This window comes from Bufo gargarizans, chromosome 2, assembly GCF_014858855.1.
Source record: "Bufo gargarizans isolate SCDJY-AF-19 chromosome 2, ASM1485885v1, whole genome shotgun sequence".
NCBI lineage: Eukaryota > Metazoa > Chordata > Amphibia > Anura > Bufonidae > Bufo > Bufo gargarizans.
Genome location: NC_058081.1, coordinates 472424235 through 472443349, shown reverse-complemented (window position 1 = coordinate 472443349; position 19115 = coordinate 472424235). Strand labels below are relative to the sequence as shown.

General features: G+C 41.1%; 1 protein-coding gene across 3 annotated transcripts in view; it reads left to right on the top strand.

The window, feature by feature from the left end:
* Positions 1-14015: 14015 nt before the first annotated feature.
* SHISAL1 (shisa like 1) overlaps positions 14016-19115 on the top strand; it is a 256452-nt gene continuing 251352 nt past the window's right edge. For all 3 annotated transcript variants that reach the window (XM_044277852.1, XM_044277853.1, XM_044277851.1), the window contains exon 1: positions 14016-14471. The gene's annotated coding sequence lies outside the window, so the exon portion shown is untranslated. The remainder of the gene's footprint in view (positions 14472-19115) is intronic.

Below are 19115 nucleotides of genomic sequence, written 5' to 3'. Positions count from 1 at the left end.
ATCTGCAAATAGTTACTGCTAACTGCATACTGCAAATTGTGACCAAATTCAGCAAGTGAACTATTAGTTAGACCTCAGACATACCTCTCAGAGAAATCATAAAGTGCTTAAAGGGAACCTGTCACCTCCCAAAACCATCCCAAGCGGCCAGCAGTACCTGAGTGTAGCCCGCAGCGTGTTTCTGATGATGCCTTTCTTCCTGAAGGCAGAAGCAGCAGAAGTACTGAAAACGTTGTTTTATCCCCTGCCCGGCGTGCTTCTCTACACCTGCTTGATGTCAAGGAGGCAGCGGCCTCCTTGCTTCAAGTCACGGTTACCACGGCCCCTTCCCTGCCCCCTCGCTGTGAATGACCCCGCTTATGCACGAGAGTTCGGCTGCCTTTGTTGAACAGCCGGCTGTCAGTCACAGCGAAGGGGCAGGGAAGGGGGCGTGGTCACAGTGACTTGAAGCAAAGAGGCCGCTGCCTCCTTGACATCAAGCAGGTGTGGAGAAGCGCGCCGGGCAGGGGATAAAACAAAGTTTTCAGTACTTTTGCTGCATCTGCCTTCAGGAAGAAAGGCATCATCAGAAACACACTGCGGGCTACACGCAGGTACTGCTGGCGGCTTGGAATGGTTTTGGGAGGTGACAGGTTCCCTTTAAATAACTTAAAGTAAGAGTACAGATACTCAAGAGAAAAATATATCCACCATTTTATGTTGAATGACAAGATTGAACAGTTGAACCACAATCTTATGCATATCGCCATTTTGTGATATCTTTTCAACATGTGTTTTGTACATGGACTATCTGCTGCGGAGGCGGCATTGTTATATGAAGAAAAGTTGAAGTTAATAAAGAAGTTATATAAAGCATTTGGTGTGCTCTTTAAACCTACTGTTTTCATAGAACGGTGATAGAAGAATTACAGAGTAACAGTCTGGTTAGACTAAAAGTCAGAGATATCAAAATTCTTCTAATGCCACAGCGCAAAGGGCACTTCATAGTGCTGTCCCTGCCACATGCCCAGGTGCTGGGTGCTAGCTAGAGGATTGGAGGAGCAAATGCCCAGGTACCCGCCATGATGGGATGAAAGATAGGCAAGGTGGTGGCCTAGGGCGCCACCTCATGTAAGCCAGTGGGGGGCGCAAAAATGCTCTGATTCTGCTCTGGGCGATGTGTCGCCACAGACACCACTTACCTCTCATTATCAGAAGGGAAATTTAGCAGCTTTCTCACTAACAGACCAGCAGAGCCATCCTTTCACCACTTCTCCCCTGCCCTGCGCCCTACACAATGCTCTGATGCTTCTAGGCCTAGCAAGCCAGCCAGAGCCAGGCCTATCATTGCTTCTCCCCTGCCAGCTCCCCTGCCAGCTGTCTGTTACTGCTCTCCTCTGAACCCTACTACCAATATGATGGCTTGCTAGGACCATCATGAATCCTGATGTTTCAAGACAGGGCCAGACGGAATTTTGGCAGCACACGGTTGCGCCTGACAGTGATGGATCCAGCAGGCTGTTCTGGCCAGCTTTAAACACATGTGAAACAAGCCTTACAACAGTACAGTTGCACATGGGTTATCATTTGTCACTAAAGAAGGCAGCGCCATTGGTCTTATGGCCTGGGCACCCAGATTTTGTTCTCCTGACTGACCCCACAATTGGTGCTGTATAGGATGCAGTTGCAATCCCTAATTTATTAATTAAGCGATGCTATTAAAGAAACTGTCTATCTGTGCACTGTATGGGTACTACTGTATATGGTAGACCATATGGGGGTGAGGTCAATTAACGTTCATGCGCAGACCACCATCTAAATTACGGCCACCCCTAAACACATGCATTCATATTTACATCCATTTTTCTCCTTATAGCTGTGTTTTAATGTGGATTCCCAACCTTATTGCAGATACAGAAACAGTTCTAAAAATACGGATCCACATATACGGAGTCTGCTTTTTCTGACCTGCTCCATTGACTTCTTTAGGGTAAATAGCTTTACTGACTAAATATAATGTACCTGACAAATGGGATCCTATAAGGACATTAGTATGAAGCTTTATATCCTTCTGTGATTTTGGAATATATAAAGAGTTCACATCCACAGGAACACAAGAGTGATATATGCTATACGCAATTCTAATCAATTGTCAGTTATATGTAATTCAAGTAACACGTTGAGGATTCATCAATGAGAGTCTCAGCATCCAGACACCATCTAAATCCATGGTGCTATCTATTTATAAGCCATGACCCCCTGCTTGTGGAATCCAATCCGTTATCAATGACTGTCATGAGGTCTGCGCTAAAAATAACAGGCACAGATATAACACCAATTTTTTTCTTGCCATCAGAGAATCACACTGATTGGGTTGTTACTAGAACAGATAATGGTGTCAACTGCCTCATCTTATTGTTTCCAAGGAGCCGTCATTGAAGGGGAGAGTTAACACTTAAGATACCGGAAACTTCTGCACTGAATGAGATTATATGGAAATTTATGGAAGAAGAATTTCCTGAGAATCATACAGTATGTATTGTAAATCAAAGTGTTTTCCAAGAATAATGTAAATTATAAGAACGTTCACAGAGCCTTATAAAAGCGCGAGACTGTAGACTGAGAGCATCCAGAAACTCCAGGATCTCCTAATATTCAGGATTTATTGTAAGAATGCATATTCTGAATAAAACACCTCAGCTGTTGAAGAACCTCTACTGGAAGAGTAAGGAGGGGATTTCTGTCCACTATTGATGAAATATCTAAATTAATATCAAAGATTGCCATTAAAGAATCATAATTGATGATTAATGGCAATCTTTGATATTAATTTAGATAGCTAGGGAAGTGTAATTGCATTAAAATATACAGATTATTTGTTATTTTATTATTATTTATTATTTTGTTAAATAAAATGTTACATTGATCTAAATATTATAGACTATTGTTCCATACCACACCAGAGGACTGAGTGCTTGTCACCAAAATAACTTATAATACTTCAGATATTTATTCGTAAGTGGGTGCGCCGAGGACAGTGCATCTTACTCCAGACGCTTAGGAAGGTTGAGCCACTGTAGTAATATATTAGCGTATGAGAATCCATTGATGAAATATCCCATTCTTTTACTAAAAGGCTATGAATATTTTATGCTTGCATCTTATTTATATTTTTCAACAGTTTTTGTCGTACAGGGTTTAGTTTCAGTCTATCTGCAAAGCAGGGCTGTATTTATAGCTGGTGCTGCCCTAGGCAACAAGTCTGAATACTCTCTATCAGGGCCAGGATGAGGGTAGTGGTAGATGGAGAAGCGGCTGTCTGAGGTGGGCATTTAAAGTGACCTACAGTTGTAGGTGGGTTTAAATTGACAGAAGGTGGGGCCAACACAAGTAGGCAGAGTCAACTCAAGAAGCTGGGGCTAACACATAGATAGGGCCAACAATACCATAAATAGGCAGCATATTTTGCAACCAAACCAAATACCAAGGCACAGCATAATATACTGGTCCAGAAGAACCAAATGCCACAGTGCAGTACAATATACTTCCCCAACAATGCAGCACAATATACTGCCCCAGTAGCACAATATACCTCCTCAGAAGCTTCCAGTCTATGGTAGCCATACTCTGTCCTCCTCCTCCAGTTGTCTCTGAGATATGAAGGAGGAAACGCGGGTCAGAGCAGCAAGCCAGGTCTACCAAACGTATAGGAAAATATGGCACTACATAACTCTTACATTCAATGATGTAACCCCTCCCAGACCGCCACAACAAATTCTTTCAGCTGTATCTTCTGTCTGCAGAGTTTGTTTTACAGACATTTTAGATTTCTTACTTTTCTATCATCCTCCCCACCTTCTCAACGCAAACCCTCCATCCTGATACGTTATCCTGTTATCCTGCTGCGACCCCTAGTATTGTTTCAATTTTGCTCCCCAATTCCCCCAAATACTATACTACTTAATATAGTGCCCCCAGTAGTAATAATGCCCCCTAAAATGCCTCCATTAATAATAATGCCTATATAGTGCCCCCAGTAATAATAATGCCCTTATAGTGCCTCCAGCAAATATAATGTCCTCTAAAATTCCCCCAGTAATAATAATAATACCCCCCAATTGGGCTCCCAGTAATAATGCCTGTGTAGTGCCCCTAGAAATAATGTCCCATAAATGCCCCTACAGTGCCTCCAGCAATAATAACCCCTATTGTACCCTCAGTAAAAATTCCCAATATTACTCCAATATTAATAATGTCCACTATAGTGCATTCATCAGTGATATTGCCTCCATATTGTGTCCTCATTAATAATGCTCCCAGTACACAAAAAATCTCTCCATAGTTCAGAGTATTAAAACTCCTCGCTGACTCCAGTAATGCCCCCTATAGTGCCCCAGTTTTAAAAATTCCCCCAAAGTGCCCCCAGTAATGCCCCCTATAGTGATGTCAGTAATGTCCCCCAGCACCCCCCAATAGTAATGTCACCCTGAGTGCCTCAAAGTGATGCCTCCCCCAGTGCTCTCCAGCAGTAAATTCACCCACAGTGCCCTTCCCCTCAGGATAGGTCATGAATGTCTGATCGGTGGGGGCTGACACCCAGTACCCCCATCAATAATCTGTTTGAAAAGGATGCGGTGCTCCATGCGAGCGCTGCTTCCTGGTCAATACATTACACGTCATCTACTGTGGAGTGGCGGAGTAGTGTAATTAAAAGTACTCTCTCCATTTAACTAAATGGAGTGAGTACCTGTCATTACACTGCACTGCTGAGATAAAGTGCAGTGTAACGAACAGGAAGTGGCCCTCACATGGAGAACCATCTCCTTTTCAAACAACTGATCGGCGGGGTTGACAATATCGGACCCCGATCATCAGATATTGATGACTTATCCTGATAATAGGTAATCAATATATATATATATATATATATATATATATGCCAAGACAACCCCTTTAACTTCTGGCAGTGGTTCTTCTGAGGGTTTTTGGTGTTTTCATGGTTGTTCGAGTAATAGATGTCAGCTTCTCCGGTCAGCAATACAGGATATTTCCTTGGTCTTTGATGGAAAGAAGCTCCGTATTCAGCTGTGGCTCCAGAGATCATGGTACAGTATCCGCAGAGTCGTCACTATTCAGTAGGTCACTTTTGGCGGTTGACATATCCGGTAGTGTCAGTCCAGGTGAACTTGGTTCAGCAGTCAGCTGGGAGAGGGTCGCAGGATTAGTTGAACATCTCTGGATATTACTCCAGACTTGCACAAACTACTCTTATGATTGCAACATCTCATCAGTTCCCCAGTGTAGCAGGTTTCTCTTTTTATGGTACATTTTGGAATCAGTAACTTTTGATCTCAGGAGTCATGGTAGATAATCCTGTTGTGATGCAGCAGATTCTGCTTGCTCAGTTTTGCGAGCTTCTGCTAGCCACTTCCTGATTTTTCTGCTCTTAAGGGCAATACTACTTTATGGTGGGTTGAAACTTTACACTAATGGTAGTAGGCTTGGGGTTCCAATTGCAGTCACGATGACTATAGCCAGGTGCTAGATTTCCTGGAGGTGTGTAGTCTCTTGGTCTAGTGCATGAGTGGTTTTAGGCACTGTTGAAGCAGGGTAGCCACTTGGCATAGGTTGTGTCACAATTGGTTCAGTCATGGCAGAGAGGTTTAGTGAGGCAGGGTACCTGATGCCTGCTCTGCATGAGCCCTTGGGTTCTCTGCTTGGGTAACAGTTTGTTCATAATAAGGCTTCCTGCAGGCATTTACTCTCCAACTTATGTCTGTATCTAGATACTTTAGGTAAACATGTTCAATAGCATCCAAAACAGCATTCCACACAAATCTGTACCCGTACTCTCTGAGTTGCATAGTTTAGAAGTAGTGGTGGCAAACTCGGATTGTACGTTGTATAAATGGTATGTGGCCCTTTTAAGAACTGATGCGGCAGCACAGTAATGGTGAGCATACTGCTCAGCAATGGCAGTTATGGCCCCAAACAGTCTTTTTTATGGTTAACTACCCCAGCAGTACTCACTCAGACCTGCTGACATTCAATTTCTAGGTCCTGAGATGCGGAATCCTTGCAGCAATTCCAAACACCCATTTCCAAGATGGAAACTGCTTTTACTTCCGGCGGGGGTATTGTTTGTATTTGCTCTGTGGTACTGTATATAAATTGAGACTTTTACATATGGTTTGTTGGTCTACCACTGCTTTTAAAAAAAGGGGGTGATGCATGACAAAGCACCCTTTGGAATCAGCTATCCATGCCACGGGCATTAAAATGTGGATGATCCAATCCCCTGAGGTTGGTGAGAATTGTAACTTTAGTCCTGTAGTGCGAGGCACATTGATAGTTGAAGGAAGTACCAAAGTTGCCAACAGGACAATATAGGAGATACTATAGTCAGGGGCGCATGTCTTCTACTGGTTGCTATCCACTTATTATTCATGAGCAGTGAGCACTACAAAGTTTCTCTTGAAAATGAAAAGGTCCTACAGTTTTGAGCAGATGGTGATTGGCAAACCTAGTTTCCAAAACAATGCCCATGATTCCAAATGAAGTCCCAATTATTATTCTGTTTCACCTCCACATGGGCCCACTAAATATAGGGTATGCATGAAGAGTAAGTAGCATCAAAACTACGGTGCCTTGCAAAAGTATTCACCCCCCTTGAAATTTTTTGTATTTTGGTGCCTTACAACCTGGAATTAACATGGATTGTTTGAGGATTTGCATAATTTTAATTTACAGATCATGCGCACAGTTTTGAATATGTTTTCTTTTATTTTTTTTATTGTGAAACAACAGATAGGAAAAATAACTGAAAAAGTCAATGTGCATAACTATTCACCCCCCCTAAAGTCAATACTTTGTAGAGCCACCTTTTGCTTCAATCACAGCTCTAAGTTGCTTTGGATAAGTCTCTTTGAGCTTGCCACATGTTACCACTGAGATTTTTGCCCAATTCTCCTTGCAAAACTGGTCCAGCTCCTTCAAGTTGGATGGTTTGCATTTGTGAACAGCAATCTTTAAGTCTGACCACAGATGTTCTATTGGATTGAGATCTGGGCTTTGACTAGGCCATTCCAACACATTTACATGTTTCCCCTTAAACCACTCAAGTGTTGCTTTAGCAGTGTGTTTAAGGTCATTTTCCTGCTGGAAGGTGAACCTCCGTCCTGGCCTCAAATCACGCACAGAGTGGTACAGGTTTTGCTCAAGAATATTCCTGTATTTAGCACCATCCATCTTCCCCTCAACTCTGACCAGTTTCCCAGTCCCAGCTGCTGAAAAACATCCCCACAGCATGATGCTGCAACCCACCATGTTTCAATGTGGGGATGGTGTTCTTTGGGTGATGTGATGTGTTGGGTTTGTGCCAGACATAGCGTTTTTCTTTGAAGGCCGAAAAGTTCAATTTTAGTCTCAGCAAACCAGAGCACCTTCCTCCATACATTTTGGGAGTCTCCTACATGCCTTTCGCAAACTCACAATGTGCCTTTTTGTTTTTAGCTGAAAGTAATGGCTTTCTTCTGGACACACTGCCATAAAGCCCAACTCTATGGAGCGTACGGCTTATTGTAATCCTATGTACAGATACTCCAGTCTCTGCTGTGGAACTCTGCAGATCCTCCAGGGTTACCTTAGGTCTCTGTGCTGCCTCTCGGATTAATGCCCTCCTTGCCCGGTCCGTGAGTTTTGGTGGGCGGCCATCTCTTGGCAGGTTTGCTGTTGTGCGATGTTCTTTCCATTTGGTTATGATAGATTTGATTCTGCTCTTGGGGATCATCAAAGATTTGGATATTTTTTTTTATAACCTAACCCTGACTTGTACTTCTCAACAACATTGTCCCTTACTTTTTTGGAGAGTTCCTTGGTCTTCATGGCAGTGTTTGGGTAGTGATGCCTCTTGCTTAGGTGTTGCAGACTTTGGGGCCTTTCAAAAAAGGTGTGTATATGTAATGACAGATCATGTGACACTTAGATTGCACACAGGTGGACATCATTTTACAAATTATGTGACTTCTGAAGGTAATTGGTTGCACCAGAGCTTTTTATGGGCTTCCTAACAAAGGGAGTGAATACATACGCACATGCCAATTTTCTGTTTTCTATTTATATTTTTTTCTCATTTCACTTCACCAACTTAGACTATTGTGTTCTGATCCATCACATAAAATTCAGATTAACAAAACATTGAAGGCTGTAATGTAACAAAATACAAAATAAAGTCAAGGTGGTGAATACTTTTGCAAGGCACTGTATGTCATTCATTACAAAGTCAGAGGACCATGCTTGTAAACAGCTCAGAGTTCAGGGGATCTAACTTAGCATTTGGGTCCAGATAGTTCTGATGGTGACCGTATGAAGTAAAGTTCAGTTAGGGCAAGACAAGTAATGTTTTAGCTTAGAAATACTCAAGACTTATTTTTACTACCATAGTCAGAATCCCAGTTATTGCTTAGATCGCTTTCCCATACAATTTGTGGTCGAGTAAAAATCAGACTGTTTAGTTTGGTAATTAAGATGACCTTTCCATAATCTGATGGAAAACACAGATAAAAGGTCGGAATTGCCTTGGAATGAGGGTTGAACGCAGGAAGATGTTATCCAGAACCCTGCTGCTATGGTGTTCTTCCAGTTTGCTCCAGGCATTTCCAGGTTTTGGCTCTGACACCCAATCATAGAGCCAGAGTCAGGGAATTGCCCTTTAAGAAATTAGCAGAAAGGTAAACTGATGTGAGTGCTCAATTGTCAATTAACAACCGTTTATGCACCCCCAAGTTTTTCAAAAAAATAGAGAAAATGTATACAAATGTGAGGAAGATGTGGGATTTCCATCATATACGCAAGGAGGGACAGGCTCTCTCAGCACCCAAGAAAGATATTTGTAAGTGAACCCCACCAGGCTTGGTCCCTGAAGTTCAACAGCTACTGTGTGGACAGTCATTCATATAATTACCCGCTATTGCCCCCATTCCTCGCCAACTACTAGCATATTTTAAGGGGTTGACTGATCTGGGACATTGATGTCATATCGCTATTGCTTGGACCCTCTGGCACCCACTCCTATCTAGAGAATGGGGTCCCCAAACTGAAGGAGAGCACACCGGCATGTACAGCTATTTTCGGGTGACCCATAGTGGTGAATGGAAAGTACAGCACGCAAGGGCAGCCACCTCTCCATTCACTCTATAAGACTGCGAGAAAGAGCCAACCCATACTTTTCAGTACTTCTATAGTGGCGAACAGAGGGTGGCAGCGCATGCGCAACTGCTCTTTGTTCACTTTGTGGGTCTGGTTCTGGAGATAGGAGTAGGACTAGGGTCCTAGGAATACTACATCAATGCCTGAGATGGAAATACCCTTTCATTGTAATACACATTCTCCATTGTAGAAGGGTCAGGTCTCTGTGTGACACTGGACCCTATTATGGGAACTATCTTGAGAATGACACAGTGAAGAGACTCACATATGGCAGTGAACTTGAATGTAACTTTTCTCCAATAAAAGGCGCAACGTTTATTGGATGGGGGACAATTTGGTTTTTACACTATTATCTTAATAAAGCAGAAAGTGGGGTGAGACACTGCAAAAATCTTTGTGATTACAGGATATATGCAAGTTTTACCCCTCTGGGGTTCTAAAAATAATTTTAGTAAGTGTTATGGGGAGAGTTATCAAACTGTTGTAAAGTAAAACTGGCTTAGGGTACTTTCACACTAGCGTTTTTCTTTTCCGGCACTGAGTTCCGTCACAGGGGCTCTATACCGGAAAATAACTGATCAGGCATATCCCCATGCATTCTGAATGGAGAGTAATCCGTTCAGTTTGCATCAGGATGTCTTCAGTTCAGTCGTTTTGACTGATCAGGCAAAAGAGAAAACCGTAGCATGCTACGGTTTTATCTCCGGCGAAAAAAACGGAAGACTTGCCTGAATGCCGGATCCGGCATTTTTTTCCATAGGAATGTATTAGTGCCGGATCCGGCATTCAAAATACCGGAATGCCGGATCCGTCCTTCCGGTCTGCGCATGCGCAGACCTTTAAAAATTAAAAAAAAAAAAAAAAACGGATCCGTTTTGCCTGATGACACCGGAAAAACGGATCCGGTATTGCAATGCATTTTTCTGACTGATCAGGCATTTTTCTGACTGATCAGGATCCTGATCAGTCTGAAAAATGCCTGATCAGTCAGAAAAAATGACATCCGTTTGCATACAATTTGCCTGATCAGGCAGTCAGTTCAGGCAACGGAACTGCCTGCCGGAATCAAGCAACGCAAGTGTGAAAGTACCCTTAGTTGCCCATAGCAACCAATACAATTCCACCTTTCATTTTACAAAGGAGCTGTGAAAAATGAAAGGTGGAATCTGATTGGTTGCTGTGGGCAATTAAGCCAGTTCTACTTTACACCAGTTTGATAAATCTCCCCCTATGTATTTTTTGTATTTTGTAGACATAAAAAAAAAAAATGGGACACAAGACTTGATGGTTACAGACATGGTAGGTACAAGGCTTGATGGTTACAAGTAAAGATGAGCAAATTGCTCATTATTAAATCCAAGTTTGATTAGTCTGAATCAGCTGACTGATGTTATTCCTACATTTGGGTTCAAATTAATTGTACCTGAATCAAGCATGCTTCATTTGGCCTCAAAACTTGACTATGACACCCTAAGATCCCATATTTTTCACTCTGTTCTCTCACTTTTTCTCAAATTTTTTATTTACTTTTTATTTTTATTTTTTTAAGTTTCTTCCCTCTCTTTATCTCTCTCTCTTAGTATAATGGTTAGCATTTTTGCTGCAGTCTTAGATACCCTTTAAGAGATCTCCCCAGAACGCGTCCATCTCAAGAAAAGCTGCAGTCACTGCTGGTCAAGATGACAGGGTGGTGGTTCACCACCCAACAGGGTCTGAAGATAAACAGCTCTAGTGTGTCTCTCTGGCCAGAACCAACTCCACTCATACATACAACTTTCATTAAAGCAACCCATGTAACTCCACTCTGCCCGTGTGGTGCTTCAGTGTCCACACCCGTAACTGGAGCCAGAGCAGCCCCACAACCCACCTGCAAAAACACATCCAGTAGATCCAGTGGCGTAACTAGAATGTATCTATCTGTATATGTCATTTTATAATACTGTTGAGGGGGCTCTGACAATAAAATCTTTTAGTCCTACTGGATATGCCCCTTCTGAGTTTGGGCCCCAAAGCAGCCGCTTCCTCTGCTTCCTCTAGAGCTACGCCCTTGCATATATCACATAATAACCAGCAGCAAACTGTAAGGTAAATTACCTGCAAGTGAAACCGGCCATGATGTACAGTAGTACGTAAGACAGAACACAGCAAACATAACAAGGCCCAGTGAACCTCACTGGGAGTTAACAGTTCAATGCACAGCAAATCAAGTTAGTTCATGCACGTTTTCCTTCTGTACACTTATTAATTCTGTTATTGATATCATTGTGGCACCTGTGGAGACCACATCCCTGTACACCACTCTGTTAAATGGGGATAAGACATTGCCCTATTGCAGAACAGGCCCCCCACCCTGAAGGGCCACATAGCAGTAAGGTCTGTCTCTATAGTACTTACGTCTTTTTGTTGTACTTTTTTGTAAATATCTCCCATTGTTTTGGGAACCCAAACTGTTCTGGACATGAAGATCCCTTGTTCCTATCAGATCAGTTTCTAGACTTTTAAATACATTTATTTAGTGTCTAAGATTTTCCGCGCTCATCTACTATTCCAGGAAGTCTCAGTGTTCTGTGTTCAGTTCAAAACCCTATGTTTTCCCAGAGAGTGTCACCACTGTGCCGAGAGCTCGGAATCCCACTGCAGGAAGTCACAGAACGCAGGACTAGTTATCTGCTCACTATTATACGTGGTGACACATTGCTATCCTTGTATATTAAGCTGGGCTGTTAAACTCGCCTTACATGTGACAGATCTTATTTATCAGCCCAGAAAGAAGGTCTGGAAAAGGGCTGTGCGCTGTCTGCCTGGTTGTGATTCACTGCAAGGAAGGAACCAGGATCTGAACATGTGTCTTGTATCGCATTTCAAAACAGCGCTTTCTGTCCCAAGCAGGGTCCTGCAATGTATTTTTCCAAGGGCTGGAATCCACTTGAATTGTATCTATCTTCTTGTGGTTTGCCTTTTCTTATTAGTGTGGGAGCTCAGTTTTTTTTGGGGGGGGAAGTTTTTTTTTTTTTTTTTTTTTTTTTTTTGGGGGGGGTGTTGCGCTACAGAGCTCCATATCCCTTTGTTTCTAGCTTTAAGAAATTAAATGATAGCAATCTGGTTGCCAGGGCTTTTTTAATACGGAGTTCAATTAATGATGTATAAATCCATCTGCAATGGGCTCCCCCTAATGGTGGCTGTGGATATCTAACTATCTAAAAAAAGAAGAAAGAGACAGCACTCCAAAAATAAGGTGAATGGGTGGTGGACCCAATTTATTCAGCCCACGCAACATTTCCGCCCAACACAATGAGGCCTTTCTCAAGCAATATGGTATGTGCCATTGTGTAACATATATATACAAATAATCATTAATAATCAATCCATATGTAATTATATGTATGTAATTAAGATATAATATACATTCATTAAATTCTTTATACATCTCTGATCAACAACTCACTAAGACGAACGTATGGCCACCTTGCCCCTGCTGCGGACCACAAACAGCTTCAATGTGTACATGACCCGGATATGTCCTATCTTTTGCTGTATGTTGCGGATTGCAGGCCCATTCAAATCTGCACTACAACGCGGAGTTCACACTGCGGACGCCCATGTATTGCAGAGCTGCTGTTTGTACAAAACACGGGCACAGGGGCCATACATTGGTCTGAATGGGGCCTAACTGTGTACGTGCCAGCCCAATCAATCACTGTGCGTTACAGCAATACGAAGCTAAGGTCATGCAAATATCAGATTGAAAAACAGCAAAATTACTAATTAAAAATAAGATTACAGTACAGAGAGTAAAAGTCCCTAGTATCATTATATCTTAATCATGTACTTGTAATTATATATGGAACCATTGATTAATTATTACCATTATTGGTGATCATGTGTATATATATATCCCACCATGGCACATAACACATTGCTTGAGAAAATCCTAATTTTGTTGTGCTTTAAACGTTGCATGGGGTGAATAAAGCAACTCCACCACCCTTTCATTTTTGGAGTTCTGCCTCTTTCTTTTTTTTTTTTTTTGATTATCTGTGTGCTATAACCTAAGGTTCAGGAGGGTTTGCACCCAGACTCTGCTATACTGACAGTGCTGCTGGTATTTTTGTTATAGTATCTATCTATCTATCTATCTATCTATCTCATATCTATCTGCGTATCTATCTCTCTATGTCATATCTATCTAATACATATCTCATATCAATCTATTTATCTATCTCTCTATGTCATATCTATCTATCTATCAAATACATATCTCAGATCTATCATCTATATCAATGCATCTATGCACTGTATCTATCTTTTTTTCTTTCCGTCGTTTTCTCCATTTTATCTTTTTTTCTCTCTCTTTCTTTCTATCTTTCTTTCTTTCTCTCTCTCTCTCTTTTTCTTTCTTTCTTTCTCATGTCCATCCATTCCATATCTTTCTACGTATTATTACCACTACCTATTTTTCATTTTCCAGCCCATACAACTACAGACATCTCTGCTCCTACTTAATACAATCCCGGTTATGTACTGCCAGCTGTGGCACATAATAACCCTATAATTTGTATGTGGGCACAGAACCCTGCAGGGCATACACATACCTAAAATGCACATAGGCACAAGAATGCCTGAAATTCCAAACCTTTTAATGAACCCAGGAAGGCACAGAGACATTTTGACACCTGAAAGGATGAAACAAATGTGGGAAATGCTCCCCCTCCACCCCCTGCCTGAAAAGGGGGGAGTAGTGTACATATGAGGGTGTGTTTTATGGGTGGGGGGAGTGAATCTGGCAGCTAAAGAGACTCAGTAATTGCCCAGATCCCTCACATCAGAGCTGTCACTAGGAGAGGAGCAGAGGCACAGGCACCATTTGACCTCTCAGATTTAGCTCCTGGATGGAAGCCAGTAAAGCTGAGGAGCAGAGAGAAGCACAGGCAGCTTGTTTCGCAGAGCTCAGGGGGGAGTGAGAGGAAGACAATGAGAACACAGAGGGGACATTCATCCTGAGAGACATTACTTTCCCAGAAAAGTACAAGGGATCTGGAAAAACATTGCGCCTTGGAGATATTTCTACGTCTTACTCTCATTGGTTCCGGCTCAATCGAAAACCCTTTGTGGAGTGATTGCACCCCCAGCACTAGCCAAGACCCTAAAGCTCTTATGATGAGGATTTAACCCCTTATGTCTTCTGTGCTATGAGTTACCTTTTCATCTTGGAATATAGGATTTGGGTGAGAATGAATTTTAACATTGAGCCAGGGTTTGGGAAGAGAAATCCCCTCAGTTTAAAGGTAAGTTCTTGCTATAGTTTCATAGTCACCTATTCTCTGAGGCACACTTTCCATGGTCACCTTTATCCTGCTGTGCACCTTCTATGGTCACTTATATCCTGCTTGGTATGTTCTGTTGTCACTTCCACCCATCTAGACATCACCATGGTCACTCAGAACCTGCTGAGTATCTTCTATAGTCACCTCTAGCCTGCTGTGCATCTTATTTGTAACTTGGAGTACAGCTGATATGGAGTTTACCAGTACACATGTGTGAACTGTAGCCCTCAAGGGTCTTCTTCTCTTCTTTTGTTTGTAGATGTTTCAGTCAATATTTGTTCTCCAAAACGTATTATTTTAGGCTGCGTGTTACAGATTCTGCTACTTCAGCACCATAAAGGATTTAATGATGAGAGACGAATAGTAATTATATTGTGCTTGCAATAGATACAGTGTATGCTGCACATGTTTTTCAAATCTATACAGGCATGGGTGTAGCTGGGGGGGAGGGGGGACTGGCATGGCGTGTGCATAGGGTGTTGTGTGGTACAGGGTGCCAACAAGCCACCTTGCATTGACCGAGGTATACAGATACAGGCTAAAGCAGCCAACTAAATATGTGCCCCATGTGAAGGAAAATCTAGCTGTGGGTACAGGTGCCAGCCCTGATTCATCCTGTCTTGTAGGTCTTTCCTTAGGTGTGGCTGAACATATACACATAGGTTCTGGCTATGCACAGTGAAAGTTTCCATACTGTAGACACCTTTTGGATATGTGAAAATATGACCTACTGTATCACTCAAAGAAGCCTTCTTTTGTTATCCAGCAAGAAATGTTCAGTCTACAGCATGAAGTAGTACACAACAGGTGGAGGGGCACAGGGTGTATGTAATATGGAATTCCTGCACACTGTCTATAGAAGGAGGCATATTCAAAGATGTAGTAAAATCTGATAGTGCCTCATTTCCTGTACAGCAGAGCTAGCAATCAATTGTGGAATAGATTCACATGTCTGCGCTAAGGAAGTGTTAAATCACATTCAATATATGAAAGTGAATTACATGTTAGTTTGGGTTTTGCTTCCAATGATGAGGATGATACCTGATGGATGGATGGATAGATAGATAGATAGATACTAGAACATAGGAGAATGCTAGAATAAAAATATGAGATGATAGATGGACAGATAGATAGATTGATAAATATTATAGAACAAGTCAGACATCGAACAAATAGAGATTTGTCTACCACTGAACAAAATCCAGCTGCTTTTCTACCATTCTACCATGACGAGTACCATGCATTAGACCTCTAGAATTCTGGAAGGTTTCCTTCAGCTGAATACTACATTCTGTAGCTTTGATGACAAATTGCCAGTTTTAGCTTTCATTTTAGAAGGAACAATCTTTGTCTAAAATAATCTCCATAAGTTTTCAGACTTTGTGGCAGGTGGCAGTGATGAACCTGCCCGTGAGGAAGCCTTTTCCCATTTTTCTTTTTTTTACACGTTTTCACAACTTTAACACAATTCTTGTAAGATTTCCTCAACAGACACAATCAATGCTTTCTAATTTGTGTGCTAAAGGGCGCACCCTAATGGCCATATAGATTTTAAAACGTATGTCACATAGTGATGAGCGGGAGGTGCCATATTCGATTTCGCGATATTTCGCGAATATTCGAATGAATATTCGTGTTATATTCGTCGAAATCGAATATTCGTAATTATTCCAATTATCGCGAATAATATACGATTTTTTTTTCGCGTATTGCGATTATTTATCTTGATAGTATAAGGCAACGTTCCTATGCTAATTGACTATGGCTAGGCTAATATGTGTATTTTACGAAATTTCGTGATTTGCTCTAACTTCGTCTCTTAGAATATTACGAATATTCTAAAAGACGAAGTTAGAGCAATATTACGAAATTTCGTAAAATACACATATAGATTGTAATTTAGCTAATATACTGCTATAATCCCTTTTTTTGCCTCTTTTTTTTTTTTGCCTCTTCTGAACTTAAGTTTTGTAAAATATGTACACTATTAAAAAATATTACTATAGCAGTATATTAGCTTAAATACAATCTATGTGTATTTTACGAAATTTCGTAATATTGCTCTAACTTCGTCTTTTAGAATATTCGTAATATCCTAAAAGACGAAGTTAGAGCAATATTAAGAACATTTGCAAAAGCCGAAATTGCGATGCGAGTAATATAATACGAAATAATCGCATGAAGATTTCAACTTAGCACTGCTATATTCCATATTCTAGCCTAATATGGAATATAGCTGTGCTAAGTTAGCACTGCTCTATTCCACACTAGGCTAGAATATGGAATATAGCAGTGCTAAGTTGAAATCTTCATGCGATTATTTCGTGTTATATTACTCGCATCGCAACTTGCGAAATTTGCAAATGTTCTTAATATTGCTCTAACTTCGTCTTTTAGAATATTACGAATATTCTAAAAGACGAAGTTAGAGCAATATTACGAAATTTCTAAAAGACGAAGTTAGAGCAATATTACGAAATTTCGTAAAATACACATAGATTGTATTTAAGCTAATATACTGCTATAGTAATATTTTTTAACAGTGTACATATTTTACAAAACTTAAGTTCAGAAGAGGCAAAAAAAATTAGAGGAAAAAAAAAGGGATTATAGCACTATATAAGCTAAATTACAATCTATATGTGTATTTCACGAAATTTCGTAATATTGCTCTAACTTCGTCTTTTAGAATATTCGTAATATTCTAAAAGACGAAGTTAGAGCAATATTAAGAACATTTGCAAATTTCGCAAGTTGCGATGCGAGTAATATAACACGAAATAATCGCATGAAGATTTCAACTTAGCACTGCTATATTCCATATTCTAGCCTAGTGTGGAATAGAGCAGTGCTAACTTAGCACAGCTATATTCCATATTAGGCTAGAATATGGAATATAGCAGTGCTAAGTTGAAATCTTCATGCGATTATTTCGTATTATATTACTCGCATCGCAACTTGCGAAATTTCGTAAAATACATATATAGATTAGATTGTAATTTAGCTAATATGGAATATAGCAGTAAGTTGAAAACGCCACTGACTGGAGCAGCCAGGAAGCCAGGAATCCAAAGGACAGGTAAGAACAACTTTAGAGAAGTGGGAAAGAAAAAAAATATTATAATAAAAAAAAAAATACGAATATTCGAATTCGCGAATATATAGAACGATATTCTAAATATTCACGAAATCTCGAAATTGCGATATTCGAGAAAAAAATTCGTAATTCGAATATTCGCGCTCAACACTAATGTCACATACAGAATGACATTTTTAATTTTAAAAGCTATTTCTTACTTGCAAAAAATGACATTTCTGACTAAGAATAATTGATACCATATGTAATATACTTTTATTCAATATGATATAAGTTAAGCCGGTCAGTCATGCAAGTACTTGAGGTTCTATAACTTCTAAGAAGCCGCTCAATGGCTATTTGTAAGGGGAAATTATATATAATGCATATGAGTTTACATATAGAATAATCTTCATTAAAGTTGAGACACTTTGAAAATATATTAGGTTACTTATCTTGTGCTGATCCTGAGTTACAACCTGTGTTATACTTCAGAGCTGCACTCATTATTCTGCTGGTGATTTCACTATGAACATACAGTACATTACTCATCCTGTACTGATCCTGAGTTAGATCCCGTATTATACTCCAGAACTACACTCACTATGCTGCTGCTGGTGTCGCTGTGTACATACATTACTTATTCTGTACTAATCCTGAGTCCTGCATTATACTCCAGAGCTGTATTTATTATTCTGCTGGTGGAGTCACTGTGTACATACATACTGTGGGGTTTCGCTCTGGTAGATAGGGTAAGCGGGTGCAGTACAGAGACAAAATACAAGTTCTTAACTTAAAACGTCAGTGTTTATTCACACTTGAGGCAATTGCTCAAAACAGCATATAACTTTGCAGGCTTGGTGTTAATTCACACACAATGGAAAGTTCATATAACACAAGTCACCTTGCTGGCAGTTCTGCCTCCAGTAGTCCACAGCAGGCTTTAGGGGGCCTGTTTCCCCAGCATGCAGCTCTCAGCCCTCCAGCATGGCACAAAGCCTCAAATCCCCAAAACAGAGACCTCTCTACTGAGCCCAGCTGCCTATTTAAGGATAGCCAGGTGCTGCCAAAACCCAGAGCGGCGCTTGAACTCCGGTCCAGTATTTGACCTCACCAGGCTGCAAACCAGCCCAGGCACACATGCTGGGAGGAAAATACCTGCCTTGCCAAGAGCCCCTTCAAGAGCCCTGTCAAGGGTGCGGCTAAAGTAGCAAAGTGGGAAACAAACCTCATGTAATAGCCCATAGCCCACCATTCCCAGGAATCACTTTTTGCCTAGTGGTGATAGGTCAGAGCCAATTCCATATCGCCTCTATTTTGTTCACTTGGGGTTTGATAACTCCGCGCCCAATGACATACCCCAGGTACTTAGTCTCTTCTAACCCTAAACTCAGTTTGAAGGGCGGGAACCCAGTAGAGGCCTGGGGTACTTCTCGCACTGCGAACATGAGATAGGGCAGAAGGAGGTCCCAGTCCTTCCCATCTTTAGATACTACCTTTTTCAACATATTTTTTAATGTTAAACCGTT